Consider the following 15,865-nt stretch of genomic DNA (forward strand, 5'->3'; position numbering starts at 1 on the left):
AAGGGAGAATTACAACTGTCTAATAAGCATATGAAAAAGTCCATTACCTCTTTAATTACATGAATTCTAAATTAAAACGATTTTTTTATCTGAAAATTTCCCAATATATATCTTTTAAAAGATTATTTTAAAAAGATCCAGTGCAAAAGACACAGGCCAGGAGTGTACTAAAAAGATGTTCACATAGCATAAAACTGTTATGTGTAAAATATGTTTATTCAATTTAAAAAGGAGATAAAGAAAAAAATAAAAAATCAAAAGAAAAAATAAATTATACATGCATATTTTTCAAACTTAGGATACAGACCATAATATTACCAGTGTTTATATTGCACTGGGGCAAGATTATAGTTAATTTTTTTTCTTTTGACTTCTCTAAATTTTTTGCAAGTATGTATTACTTTTTCCAATAAGAATAAAAACTTTTTTCCATGTATCATTTTCACCTCTTTAAAACAGAAAAAAATTTTAAAAGCTCATGATACTCACTGCTGTCACAGGTACTATGAATCTAGCATTTTCAAACAATGTTTATGACATTACAAATTAGCATACAACTACTTCTGAACATCAATTTTGCAATATTAAAGGTAATAAAACTTCATTTCCTTTGACCTTGTGAATCTATCCAAAGAAATAGTTCAAAACACTGAGAAGGTTATACACATATGAAAACGTTCATTACAATGCTATTTGTAAAGGTGAAAAATTAGAAGCCAACCATTGTATAGTATCTTTTAATAGAAGAGTGGTAAAATAAAATATGATACATCTACCGAAGATGTATAGATAGACTTTTTCAGAAAAGATTTATTAACACATTGAGAGAAAACCAAGATGAAAGGCTGTTTATAAAATATGATTATAATTATGAGAATAATTATGCTTATAATTTAAAAATACTAGAAGGAAATGTATAAAAATTGATGATGGCTATTAGGATACAGAATTATACATGATTCTTTTTTCTATTTTCCAAATGTAGTTATATTACTTTTATTATTAAAAAAATTATATTGAGAATAGAAAAGGAAGAAAAGGTAAACTAGGTGGCAAGACAAAGTGGGAGAACACGAAGGTTCTGAAATGAGGTAGAAAGAATGTTCATTGGCTTAGTGACCCTTGGAAGGTGGAGTTGACAGGGTCAAAGGAACTGACCCAGGTATCTAGTTGGGGCAATGAGCTGATGGTGACCACTTAACTTGGAGTGAGGACCCAGTCTGTATGTCATGTCAATAAGAAACTATATGAGGAAATGTCAGGCTCTTGGGAGGCTAATCCTGCCTGCCCTGGATCCAGCACTGCTTTCCCATATGTCCGCCACTGGGAGATGGTCATGGGAAGAGGTGGACTCAGGCCAGCCTGAATCCTCTGATTTCCTGATAGCACTGGCCATCCACCTTTTGGCTAAGACTCTGACATGAGGCTTCTGGCTCAGAGTTACTGCAGATCCAACAGCAATGACTGTCCTTCAAACTTAGCGAATAAAGCTGTTTTATATGCTTGGATGCAAAAAGTACTTTTTTTCCTCTTCTTGAAATGAAGGCATTAAAAATAATGCTCATTAAGGTCAACTCAGACAGGATAATTAAAGGCATAACTGTCCCGGACTAAACACAGCTTTCGAACTCAAAAGATGCCACACCTCCCCCACCCCACTCCATCTTTTTACTTATCATTTTTCCTAACTAGAGAAATGGCCTGAGAGACAGGGAAGCTTTTGTTGTCTAGTCTTAATAAGTTGATAGGAAGCTTTATGCATAAAGCATCCTCTTCTACAACTCCTTAGATAAAAGCATTGGCATGTGGTCACAGCCAGCACTGTGATGTGAACTGAGCTTTGTTCATTGTGTCTGAATAATCCTTTCACTAGATTCAGTCTAGCAGTCATCAATCAACATTTTTGGATAACTATTATATGCCTGGCACTGTCTAGGCACTGAGATGGTCACACAGAGGATCAAGGTTTGACATCCACCAACAGTGTCTGCCACACCTCAGCAAATATCAAGGTACCTGAGCCCACGTTATACACATCACAGGATTCACTTACTATGAAATGGCACCTCCCAAAGCAAGTCCCAGAGAATGAGCAAGGCTGATCTGGATATGGTAATTATACACCCTCACGATCCTACAGTGAAATAAGACATAAAATTCCCTCTTATTCCTGTAACCTCCTACACACTAATCAGGCCCAGGTACATGCCATCTGCAGGTATGAGGGAAGTGTCATTTTCAGATGCCAAATATGGTTCCAACTGCTAGTTGTCCTCAATGTTCATTTTCTCCTCAATAGGAAGGTATTTTTAGAACAGCATAAACCTGACATTTCCCAGGTTCCTTTGCAGTTAGGTGCGACCATGTGACTAGTTTATGGCCAATGGCACATGGGAAGTGACATGAGCAGCTTCCTGAGCATGATCTTAAAGAGAAGATGCATGTGCCTGCCTTCCCTGACTTGCTTCCTGCTGGCTGAGTGATTATGTAATGGTGAGATGTGGAGCAGCCATCTGGGACCATGAGATGACACTGTGTTGAGAATGGTAGAGCCACAGAATATCAGGAACCTGGGTGTCTGATGCCTCTGAGGCACTATACCAGTGCCTGTACTGTTACATAAGAAGGAAATACATTTCTATCTTAACTATAGCATTAGGGGGTCTATGTTATATAGCCTAATCTGTATTTTAACACACCAAGCATGGCTTAAATTAATAGATATGTTAATAGTAACAGTCACCATTTGTTGCATGTAAGCCATGTGCCAGGCAATGTGCTAGACGCTCTTGATATACATGATCTCATTTAATTTCTCACAACAACGCTGTTAGGTCATTATCATTAGTCCTATTTTATAGATAAGGAAACTGAGGCCCAAGAAGGTGGGCACATTACTTATTCTAACTTTGGTACATTTACTTTCTACCAAATTGTTTTTGAGGACATGTTGTTTCTTAAATCAAAGTTAATTCTGAGCACAAATAGCATAAGGAATTATAGACTCTATTTTATTAAAACTAAGTCCTATCAGAACTAAAATTTTAACTTCTATTATACTTACTTTGCTTTTTTTAAAATTTTTTTTTAAGTTTATTGGGTAACACTGGTTAATACAATTATATAATTTTCAGGTGTACGTTATAATTTGACATCTATATATTCTATTGTGTGATTACCACCCCAGTGTCCAGTTTCCTTCAGCTACCATATATTTGATCCCCTTTACCCACTTCGCCTCCCCCCAACCTCCCTATATTTAACCCCCTTTACCCTGTCTACCTCTTCCCTCCTTCCTCATCCCCTACCCTCTGGTGACCACTAGTCTATTGTCCATGTCCCCGAGTCTCTGTCCTGTTCATTTGTTGCTTTTAGGTTTATTGACTTTTTCAAAGCAAGTTTTTTTTATTAAAAAGGGTGAAAATCTTTATTTTTTTTCATTCAAATGTAAGAATTATTTGTATATAATAGGTTCTCAGCTTGTCACATATATTTATGGACATTTTATGTATGTATGTATGTATGTATGTATTTTACAGCAGAAAAGCAAAGCTTTATTAGAAGGGAAAGTACACTTCCAGATGTGGAAGCGGGCCTAAGCAAGAGAAGTGTGGCTCAAAAGGCTTATTTATTTATTTTTTTATCGCCTACAGCACCTGGTATTCCTAGGTGGTCTCCCATCCAAGTACTAACCAGGCCCGACCCTGCTTAGCTTCCGAGATCAGATGAGATTGGGTGTGTTCAGGGTGGCATGGCTGTAGGTGAAAAAGCTTTAAATCTGTTGAACAACTTTTTACATTTCAAGAACTGTTATTTTCAAGCCCCCAAAAGGGGAACATAAGATCATTTAATTCCCAATTTTCCCATAAATCTATAAAATTATTACTTTCTTTCATTACCTGAATTTTACCTCAAAATACTCTAATCCTTGATATAACTGTTTACCTAGAAATTCCATGAGAATCAGAAACAATGAAAGAGCTCAGTAACATGGTGACATAAAAAATTAATATGAAAATCAATCTTTCCTATATAAAAACAATAACCAAATTATAAGATATAATGAAAGAAAATATCCTAATTCTATTCATTTTATTCTATCCAATCCCATTGTAAAGTACAAAATACCTAGAAATAAATTAACAAGAAATTCAAATATCTATATGAAGAAAAAGCTTAAAGCTTCTAATAGATGCAAAAAAGACATGAACCATTAGAGAAACATGCCATGTTCTTGAATAGGACTTGAACTCGGTGTCATAAGGTTTCAATTCCTCCTGTTAATGTATCAATTTAACACAATCCCCCCCCACACGTTAACCTAAAAAACGGTTTAGACTATAACAAAAAATAGCAAGCATTTATTTGAGCAAAAAGGATTTCAATCCCAGAAGTACAGATTCAGGCAGTAACTTAAATTGTGCTCCAAAGAGATCAAAGAAAGGTGGAGTTTCTAAAGGCAAAAACCATAAGCACAGTTCTCACTTAGGTCCTCTATGCAAATGAATGCTGCTGGTTGGTGAACCGGATTGGCCCCTTTCAAAGTGAAGAATGCAGATGGTCTGGTTGCCATGGTAAGGAGGAAATAAAGTTCAGGATGTGGTTACATAGTTGGCTTAAAAGTTCAAAAATTATGGGTGGGACAAGCATAAGGCAAACTTTTTCATGGCTTCCCGGCTCCATTTTAGTTCCCTTGACATAAATGACTGTATCTTGGCTATTTCCATCCACACATACAAATATCAATAGGATGTTTCTTTCAATTAGGCAGACTTATTCTAAAATTCATGTGGAAAGCTAAACATGCAATATTAACCAGGACAATTTTAAAAAGAAGAGTAACAAGGCAGGATTAGCCCCATTATCTATTAAAACAAATGAGAAAGTCTTAGTAATTAAGTGGGGAATTGACACATGAATAGAAAGATCAATGGAATGTAATAAAAATCCAAAAAAAAAAAAGAAGACAAAATTATGTACAAGAATTTAATTTATGAGAAAGGTGACATCTCAAATCAACGTGGAAAAGATGGAATAGTCAACGAACAGTTGGTACAACTGGGTAGCTACCTGAAACAAAAAGCTGGATTCACATGTCATACTTTACATAGGATAAATTCCAAATAGATGAAAGATTTAAAGGTAAACATGAGATCAAAAACTGAAAATCATGGGAAATTATTTTAGAAACTCAGAGTGGTGAGGATCTTTCTATCCAGTATTCAATAGCCATAAGAGAAAAGATTGACAAAGTGAACTAAATGAGAAACCAGTATATCTGCATACCTAACAACTACCAAAGGCAAATTCAAAAGACTAATGATACACAGGGAAGAAATATATTCAACTCATATCACAGACAAAGAGATTCCTCGGCCTTACACACAAAGAGCTACTACAGATCGTAAGCTCTTACAGTAAGTCCAACTCTCTAAAAGAAAAAAAGCTATGATGAAACAATTTACAGAAAAGATGTCCAACCACACTCATAATAAGAGTGCAGCAAATTAAAACTTCTCTGAGATAATATTTTTTTACTTGTGAGAATGGCCCAGACCCAATACCTGATAACACTCTGAGGTAGGGGTATCACAAGGAGCATGAAATGGTACAAACTCGATAACAGGCAATTTGTCACTGGCCATCAAAATTAGCAAGGTGGGTATCCTTTGACCCATGATTTCCACTGGAAATTGATTAGATGGATGTGTTATAGGTATGGGAAATGTTGGATACATGAATTTACTCTACGGTATTGTTTGTAATGCAAGAGAGTGGACACAAACTAAATGTCCATAAGTGGGGGACTGGCTAAGGAAGCCAGGGCAGGTCCATGTGAAGAATACTATACAGCGAGAAAAAAGAATGAAGAAGCTGTTTATATACTGATAAAGAAAGATCTCCAAGATGGATTGTTAAGTGAAGAAAACAGGTAGACAGCAGTGTTTACGCGCTATAATAAAAAGGAAAATGAGATACATACACCAGTGTCTGCTTCTATATGGATAAAATATCTCTGGAAGGATATTGAATAAAACTAAAGCACTGGTGTTCTGTGGGAAGGTAACTAGGTGTCTGAAAAACAGTGTACACAGTACACCTGACACACACATTTTTCAACCCTGTGAATAGATTAGCTATTAACCTTTTTTCAACCATTAAAAAAAAGTTGGTGGTGAACATACATTGCAACATATATATGCCTTACTGTTGAATTGTATACTTGAAACTTACTGGATTTTGTTAACCAATGTCACCAAAATTTAAAATTAAAAAGAAAAAAAAAGTTGGAGCACTTTTCTTCTTATCTCATTGAACCACTCACTTTCTGGTACTTTCTGTGCATGTGGTGTTGTTATAAGTGCTGTGGGGAGACTATGAGGTGGATTTGGACTTTTATTCAATTCTGTTGATTACTGTATTCATCCTTAAGCACCCAAGCTTAAGTTGGACATGAAATTTGCCCATTCATTAAAAAATTTCAACTTTGAAAGAATCCCAGAGCACAGAACTAGTAGGGTACTCAAGAATGGTCCACAGCATATTAATGTGGGGCCACTCCATTTGTTCATGCCCAAGATGAAGATGAAGGCAAAGATGATGATGGATGTGGACGGATGTTGTTTCCATTTTACAGATGATGAAACAGAGGCACGATGTGGTGAAACAATTTGCTGACAGCCACCCACTTTTTCTCTAGTGGTGGCAGAGTAGGGATTCAATCCAGGCCGTCTGTCCCGCTTCTCACAATGATTCTGCACCGGCTCTCACAGCCTCCTTTATACCATGCCTGTGCTGGACTAGAGATATTAAATGAAAGAAAACATCTTCCAGGAGCTTTGGTATAGGAGCAAGGATATAAGTATTGTGGCCAGGCAGTTAGAAAATACAATAAAGCCATTTCATAGAGTCCATATACCACAATCCCAGAATAGAGACATTTGCCTTTGTCTTTGCAAACCCTGTCTCTCTCTTCATACGGTGAAGCACAATAATTATTACATATGAACATAACGGCCCTGAAAAGTGATCACAGATGATGCTGAAAGGACTTTTCCTAAACACGAGGTGTCCGGTCCCACCTCAACTACTAGGTTAATGAATCCAGGCAATGCTTGAGGGAGCTGCTGACACGAAATAAAAAAGCTAATTATGATACTTCATTCCGACAAGTTTCTAAATTTAAAAGCCTATAAAAAGCAGCTCAGATTAAAAAGTAAACAAAAGGCTACTTTGTTATGGTTATCAAAGGTACCGAGTGTACTAATAATCTAGACTTACAGGCCTGCCTGCTGTCACCAGAAAATATGAGTCCAAGAGAAAGAGCCCTGCAGCCCCCAGCAGTGATGACCAGGCAGAGGCCCTCTGGCTGGAAAGAGATAGAGAGGAGTGACCTGCCATCTTTGGGCAAGACATTTAGTGTCTGTGGGCCTCAGTTTCCTCATCTGTGAAATGGGGACAATGACCCTTTTTGCAGAATTGTGAGGCTCAGACAAGCAAACCTACTCAGGATTAAGGAGCCCAGCTCCCAGCAGGGGCTCAAGGGCAGGTCTGTCCCTTCTTCTCCAAAGGCCCCTGGAGACAACACAGTCTCGCTTCTTTGAAGGAGAGAAGACCTGCCGGTGTGGGTGAAAAGTCTGAATTTCATGTTTCACTGGATCTTTTGCCAAACAACAAATATTCATTGTCTCACAGTTCTGGAGGCCAGAAGTCTAAAATCAAGGTGTCGGCAGGGCCGGGCTCCCTCTGAGATTCTGGATAGAAACCTTCCTTGTCTCTTCCTAGCTTTTAGTGGTGGCCGCAGTCCTAGGCTTTCCTTTCCACGAAGCTTCATTGCTTGTCTCTGCCTCTGTGGTCCTTTACCAAGTCCACCAATGTAAGGGTGACAAAGGCGACCAAAGGCCCAACTAGACCTTTTCTGCTCAGGGTCTCTTTGGGAAGAAGAGACACTGGAACAGATTGATGGTGGAAGGGGCATGTGTGGGAAAACCAGGGCTGCCATGGACCCCAGTGTGACCAAGGCAAGTCACTCACCAATGTGAGCCTTGGTTCCTCCTATGTAAAGAGAATAACGACAACACCTTGCTACCTGAGTAAACACCAGCACGTACATGTGCACAGAGCATGGAGTGCACTTTTTCTCAAGTTACAGTAGCACAGAATTTTAGAGCCCTTAATCCTTGTCGGTGGAAAGCACCATCTACCCATCCAAGTATGATGTCACCCCTCCTTCCCATCTCTTCAATATGTCTCCTTCCTGCCATTCCCACCAGACCCCTCTGCGTGGCCAAGACTCCAGCATCTTTCTCCTAAACAGCTACAGCACCTCGCACCCCTGCCCCATCCACACGGCTGTCACTCTGAGGGGCCTGGGAAACACAGAGCCCTACACATCACTCTCCTCAGCTCAGCTCTCCCACCCGCCCCCCTCAGCGGGAGAAAGTCTAAACTCTACTGAAAGCCATTCCAATCAATGTATCACTGGTTTAACTTGACAAAATAATCCTCGTGTGTATTTAGAAGAATAAACAGGCAAGAATAGCTAAGACATTTTCAAAAAAGAAAAATAACAAGAAAGTGACTTGGGTTGTTAAAGAGTATTACATAACCACAGGAATTAAAACAAAGTGGCACTGGTACAGATTTTGAAAAAAAGATGTGCATGTAGCAGACAATTTTGTGTACAAAGCAGGAGAAAAACAGATTGTTCAGCAAATGGTGTTGGGATAGTGAGTTATTTGGAAGATCGTCAAGTCCTCTTCTCATGCTATATACCATAAGAAATTACAGATTTAAAAAAAGGAGTTAAGTATAAAATAAACGAAGCTTTCTTTATCTTCCAGAAGCTTTTACAATTCTACGGCAAACACGTATTTCTTTTGTAATAAGAAGGAATAAACAATAAAGGTGGAGGAAAAAGAAGTTTTATATAAACTAGAAGGAAAGAGAGGTAAACACTGAACTGATATCAGGTGGGACTTTCTAAGCATAAAAGCAATAAAAGAAATATTAACGAATTTGTTTTGTTTAAAAATTTCAAATTATATACATTAAAAATAGCCACAAAAATTGACAAAGTAAGGAAGACATTCACAACAAACATAACAAAGAATTGTTGTCCATAAGGTATTAAAAAATCTTGCTAATCAGTAAGAAAAACACTAAAACTTCCTTCCTCACCCCAAAGACAATTCTAAATAGAACTACAGCTGTCTGTCTAATAAACATGTGGCTAATGATAATTAAAAAATACAGAGCCCAAACCACGAGACACTCTTTTTTGAATCAGTTTAGTCACACTGAACCATTAGTTATCATTAACTGTGATGACAAGAGAAAAATTCTCAGATGTCCTGAATTAAATTATAGCAGGTCGGAGAGCAAGAGAAAAAGACAAGAATAATCAAGCAGTCAATATGATAACTGGGAGCCGAGCAACAAAAGACTGCTCACAGTCCTGAATGGATGCTGCATCTTGGAATCGACTTTTGCAGAGACCACCAACAATACTGCATCCTGCTTGCGTGTCAACTTCCGGGACCATTGCTTGGCACCAAGCAAAAGTAGTAAATATTTCTTCCTACAAACTCTGCACCTATCCTAGAACTGCCCTGGCTTCACCTTTTCCCGCCCCCCACCCCCCCACCATCTGTAGCAATGAAGTTTTTCCATCTGTAGCCAATGTAAGTTTTTTTCAAAAACAAATTACATTTTTCTTCCTCAAAACATAATGTATAAAAGGGCCTGTCAAATCCGGGACAGCAGATATGTTCGTCTTCTCCATTTGGCCATGCTGCTTTCAGGGTGCAGAGATGTCCTTCCAACCACAGCTGGTTCTGAAAGAGGTACTGAATGTTGTGTGTGTGGGTATGTGTGTGGGGCTTAGACACACCCAATACCTTCGGTTCCTTTCACTCCTAAAAGCCTGGCCTAAAAGAACCGATTAGAAATAAAAGACAAAGGCAAGTATGTTTATCATGGCACTCTTTTCAATAGCAAAAATTTGAAGGTAACCTTAATATCTAAGAGTAGAGAAAATTCTACATCAAATGGACTGTCATGCCTCCATTAAAACGGTTTTCCTTAAGGTCCTTAAGGATCCCCTCACTCCTGCCATTCAATTAAGTTTAGTAATCTTATTGTTGAAGGTAATGTGAGACTGTTATTCTGAGACTGTTGTATGTGTATCATAGGATAAAGCAAGCAAATTCAGTGTGTGTTGTAAGAGGCAGGATTTTCAGCATGAGAAAAAGATCATGTTATTAAATAAAAACCTTGTAGTCCTGAATTTAAATTGAAATTAGCAGCATGTGCTCAGGATGCATTTTATCTTAAATACAAATACACATTTTCTAGTTCCACCCACTGGGGAGGGGGGAACCACTAAAAAAAATGACTAACCCAGTACTAATGAGTTGCAACAGCATGCAAATTATGGCCTCTATATATTTCCTACTTAAAGGAATATATAAGATGAGTTTAGATACCTTTTGTCTTAGTAAGAGTAAATAAACTATCAGAAATTACCAAGGTCATGTCAAAAGTAATCATGACTCAACTTGAAAAGATTCCCACTGGCCAAAGATGGGACTCCTTAAGCATCAACGAAAATAACTGCAATGGATTAAAATGTACCAAATATGTTTAAATACACGAGGTCACAATAGTACTAAAAATAAAACATAGCAGTCACCTTTGTTGGATGCTAGGGAACAAATTCATTCTTTTGAAAATTGCTGAATAATTGGGGAAAAAAAAAAATCTAATCCACTATTCTTAAGTGAACTCTACCACAGGGTAACCAAATAGTTTCTCCTTATAAAAATATTCCAGCTACTAAATAAAGAAGAAGAGCAGAATTAGAATATCACCATTTTATAAATCTCTAATAAAATAATGGATCTGGGCAATGATCGTCCATGACTGTCAACATCACAAAAGAAACACATTCACCCAGTTCTCCCTGGTGGGAGCACACACCAGTACTTTCTAAGTATTCTTACCTCCAAACCAAACCTGAATCTCATCAAAGCCTCTAAATCTACCCACCAATTTACAGGAAAGACAGGGGGAGAAGAACACTATTAAATGACACCACAGGAATGCAATCATCAAAGTCCAGACTGTGGGAAACTCTGTAGGAAAAATGACCAGCTTCTTCAATAAATAAACTGCAAGAAAAAATGAAAGAGAAGGAGGCAGAATCTATAGACTAAAAGAGACTGAACAGACATATCAGCCAATCACTATATATGAACCTTATTTGGATCCTGATCTAAACTATTAAAAAATTATTGAACAATGAGGAAACTTGAACACCAATGGGATACAAATTGACATTAAGTATTTGTTAACTTTAAAAATATCTAGGTGTAATAAATGATATTTTGGTTATGTTTTCATAGAATGTATTTGACTTTCAAATATTTGTATTGAGATATTTATCAAAAAGAATTATGATGCCTACAGTTTGCTTCCAAATAAACCAGGTGGTTAAGAGCTGGGAGTCTAGATGCAACAAGACTGGTTATTATTTAATAATTGTTGAAAGCCAGGTGATTGATACCTGAGGTTGATACCATTCTCTCTACTTTTGTAAAATGTTTGAAATTTTCCATAATAAAAATTGTAAAAACATTTAAAATGAGATTTTTTCAAAACAATTGAATGCCATGGAAAAATGTGCATGATATAGCAGTGATGGAAAAAGACACACCACCAATATAGAACATTATCTCAATCTTGTTATATACACATCAAGAATTTTGGGGCAAAAAGAAGAAAATTCAACATAATGTTAATACCAACTGTTATCTCTTTATGGTGGTGTAGTGGGTGGTTTTTATTTCCTTCTTTATATTTTCTGTTTTCTACAATTAGTAGGCCTTACTTTATAATTACAGAAATATATTTTTAAAAGCATTTAACTTGGAATTTGTCAGGGAAAGCCAAGTTGTTATGTTCGTAGTGTGTTTATTTCTGCTTTGCCCTAATTACTTCCAACAGTCTCTGGAACTTCCATCAACCCAGAGACTTTCACCGTGCAGAGACTCTCCAGATTTAATAAAATAAACAACGTAAGTAGACCTAATACAGAAGCACCTTTCTCAGGCCAGAAAGGCTTTACAGAGCCCACAGTTCTTTACCCCAAGGGAAAAAATAACCAAACAGAAAAAAAATCCATTGCAAAATGAGTACAGCAGTTGCCCTCCCAGTAGGGAGCTGGCCCCAGCCCACAGGGACAGAGCTGTGCCAGGCTGTGGGCCCATGACCGTTAGCCGTGACGGGCATAGGGTCTGAGCCAACACACATGAAACCCTTAAGGAAAGTTCTGTCAAGTGAAAAAGTAATAATCCTAATAACCTGTTGATCCCAACTGGGAAACACAATTTGAGCTATCAGACGAGGCTCTGTGGGAGGATGACACAGGAAAAGACTTTCATTGGGTGTGACCACACTCCTTTTAAGATTCAAAAAAAAGTGCTTCGAAAACACTTTGCTGCTTAGTCTGACAAATATCTACCCCTTACCTACCTGCATTGCGTTTCGGTGAAAATGGACATAACCTGAGAACCTTTTTCTTTTTCCTTTTTTCTTTGTGCCTTATACCTGTTCCCATGGAGGGGAAAATGGACATTTTTTTTTGCCTTCCCATTTTACAAAAAGTCTTACCAACTTTGCTAACCATATGTCATTAGGACCAATGGGGGGGAAAAGTAAGTCCCAGACCTTGCTGATATGTGGTTTGCAGTCCCACGTGGGAGGGAAGACAGACACCGGAGATCCCCTACATCCCCCCCAAACCCCCGACCACCTTCCCCCTTTTATGATATTCAAGGTTTGGGGGCCTGTGGATGGGGCATCTCAGTTCATACCAGATTTTTTTTTTTTTTAATTAAGAAAATCGATAGGAGCAATGCCCATGGGAAAGTCTGGATGGCACCGCCTTTAAGAGAGCCATTGTCACACAGAGGCTGGCGAACAGAAACAAGCTACGCCCAGTCTTGGCGGCTGGACAGGATGCCTTCCGTGAGTCTGTGCAGAGATGGGAACTGGCTGCAGCACGGAAGCTCAATTCCTGATGTTGCCTCACCCCTCGGGAGCAGGTCACTTCCCAAAGAGACTCTCCGGAGAGCCGCAGTGCCTGTGCCCAAGTTGGTCACTGTTGAGACTCAGGCCAGGCCATCTCCTGGTTGTCTCCGCTACGTGTAATGCCTGTTTCCACCACAAAGGGCAGCAGCGGCAAAGGCAGCCCACCGCCCACAGGCTGAGAAGAGGGGCTGGGCAGAGAGGGCCAAGGGACCGCCACTCCCCTGTGCCTCCTGCTTTCCCAAACTGGGCTTGGAGCAAGCCCTGGGCCTGGCTAGCTACAGGACAACCCCACCAGGGAAGGACTCCTTAGTGATGTGGTGAATGGGTACTGCTCTGAAAACACAGAATCAATTTTTAATAGCTTAGACAACTGTGGGATTGCTTTTAGGTATTTTAAACAGCTTCTCTACTTGGGACAGGATAGCCAACATGTGACAGTTTATACAAAGGTGCCAGAAGTTCCCGCAAGCTCTGCAAACTTGAGCAACCTGCTTCACCTCTCTGGGCCTCAGTTTCCTCCTCTGTAACTCAAGGAAGATAACAGAATCTACCCCATAGAGAGTTTGTGAGAGGATGAAATTAGGCAACGACAGGCAGAAAGCAGTCTTGGCAAACACCCTGCGTTCTCAGTAAATTCTAAGGATGTTCCTTGGGTTTTTTTTTCCCATCCCAAATAACAGGGGTACAAATAAGGGGACACACACAGTGAATTCTACACATGTTAAGAAAGGGCTGAAGGAAAATGTAAGGGGACGACATGGGCAAATTGTCGTGCCTAAGGATCTGTCCCACAAGTCCCCACCTGAGCAATCAGGCACCATCCTGCAAATCTGGTTTGGAATTGGTGAGTTTGCTCAGCACTGTATTCTTAGCACCTAGCATGGCTGGCTCTTGGCACATAGTAGGTGCTTACTCAATATTCTGGGAGGAAGGAATTATGATAAAAGCAGCCATATAGTCAATACTTGCTCTGTGCCATACATGGTACACATTTCCACATAATTGAACTCCGTTTTATTACCACCAATTCACAGATGGCATTGAGTCTCTAAGAGGTTGTCAGAGGTTTTTTTCCCCAACAATCAGGCCCAATCCCCAAAAAGGTTTTAAACAAAAGCAGCTGAGGCATTTACTCCAGTCAGTAATGAAAATTCAACATTCTTCTGTCATTGGTATAACTTATAGGGAGCTTTCCGTATTGATTCCTTTTATCTTTGCATTTGGGGCTAAGATAAACCTGTATGCATTTAACTTATTTCAGTCATTTAAAGGAATAAAGATCAAAAGAGAAGAATCTGTATTAAATCAGGCACAATAAGGGGAAACATTTTAAACAAAATATAATGTTCAGAGCCTCAGGTTGCTATAAATCACCACCATTGAGCTCCGAAATCCCTAAATTACTATTGTTGTGCTATTCAACATTCCCCAACCATAACAGCTGATGAAAATACAAAAGCAGGCCAAGTACAAAGTTGGAACATTTTTAAACTCAATTTTGACTCTGCATTACTAAGACAACAAAAACAAAAAACTCAAAACCTTCCAGGATTTAACAAATTTAACTACAAATTACAAGTCAGATCCTTTCAACAATTAAATGCTATGGAAAAGAACGGTTCCCAAATCGAATTTTCCCAGAATTTTCATTAACAGATGTCCCCATGGAGCCTTCTTCAGAACTAGGGCCAAAATGGAAATTGGTGTGAAAATTAGTGAACATTTATGAAGAGCAGACGGCTGCAGAAAAAGGAAGGAGGAAACAGGAAGGCAACGTTTGCTATTTCTTTGGAATAATTACCAAAACAGAACCAGCTGGAGGCTGGCCCCACGCACCTTACCCAAATGCTGCAGAGGGCGAAAGGTTCAAAGGGCCTAGTAAGTGAATGGTTAGGTGCCATTTCACGCCTCACTGCACAGCTAAATAAAGGGAAAAAAATTTTTTAAGTGATTGAACTTGAGCAGCCCTGATGGGCTGTTTTGCTCTGGGGAATCCAGCTGTTTTGAGAACCACACACCTTTTAGCCATGACAAGGGTTTTTACATCAGGCTAGGTAACATGCGAGTAAAAGAAAGATTTCCGTCTGCTGTCATGAGAGAATAAATAAAGATTCGGCATTTTAAGTGTTTGGGAAAACTCTACTTTTAATTAGATGCCTGGAAATGAGTTTATTTTCTCAGAAAGCCTGAACGTCCATGGATTTGGCTTTCTTTTCCTAAGCTGAGGCTGTGAGCTTGAGTAAAACTGTGATTGTGTCTGGAAAGGGGCAGCAGAAGCAAGAAGCGGGAAAAGGCAGGAAAAGTGGGGGCAGAATAATGCTAATAAACACGCACAGAGCTCTTGCTTCTGGCAGGCACCGTTCTGAGTGCTTTGCAGACATTCACTGAGATGCAGCCCTCTGCAGTGGTGTTGTCAGTTTCTCTGTTTTACAGACAAGGAAACTGAGGCAGGAGAAGTTAATAAACTCCCTGAGGCTCACAGCACAGAGGGGAGCGACTAGCCCAGGGATATTTCCCAGTATGCAGGCTGCCCCTCAGCCCTTTCTGTCCTGTAAACACAGGGGGTCTGGATGGGAGCAGACGTTTTGTTTATAAACAAGAAGAGCTCAAACATCTGGGCCTTGCTTTGGGGCCGCGGACACCGTGCAGGTACGAGCCCTTTGGCCTGCCTGGCCTGTGGGATAAATACCAGGGGATATAGCACATCACTATTTATAAGGCACCATCTCCCTGGGGTACATGTGCAGGCTGTGGCTGTCACTCAGCCCTGACT

At 39.2% G+C, this 15,865-nt stretch overlaps 1 protein-coding gene and 1 non-coding gene across 2 annotated transcripts in view; both read right to left on the reverse strand.

The window, feature by feature from the left end:
* Nucleotides 1-15,865, reverse strand: part of COL23A1 (collagen type XXIII alpha 1 chain) — a 284,627-nt gene that overhangs the window by 185,633 nt on the left and 83,129 nt on the right.
* Nucleotides 3,645-3,763, reverse strand: LOC112472079. Its single transcript, XR_003043517.1, has one exon. It is a non-coding gene; the product is annotated as a 5S ribosomal RNA (ribosomal RNA).

Source organism: Pteropus alecto, unplaced genomic scaffold, assembly GCF_000325575.1.
Source record: "Pteropus alecto unplaced genomic scaffold, ASM32557v1 scaffold78, whole genome shotgun sequence".
NCBI classification, from domain to species: domain Eukaryota; kingdom Metazoa; phylum Chordata; class Mammalia; order Chiroptera; family Pteropodidae; genus Pteropus; species Pteropus alecto.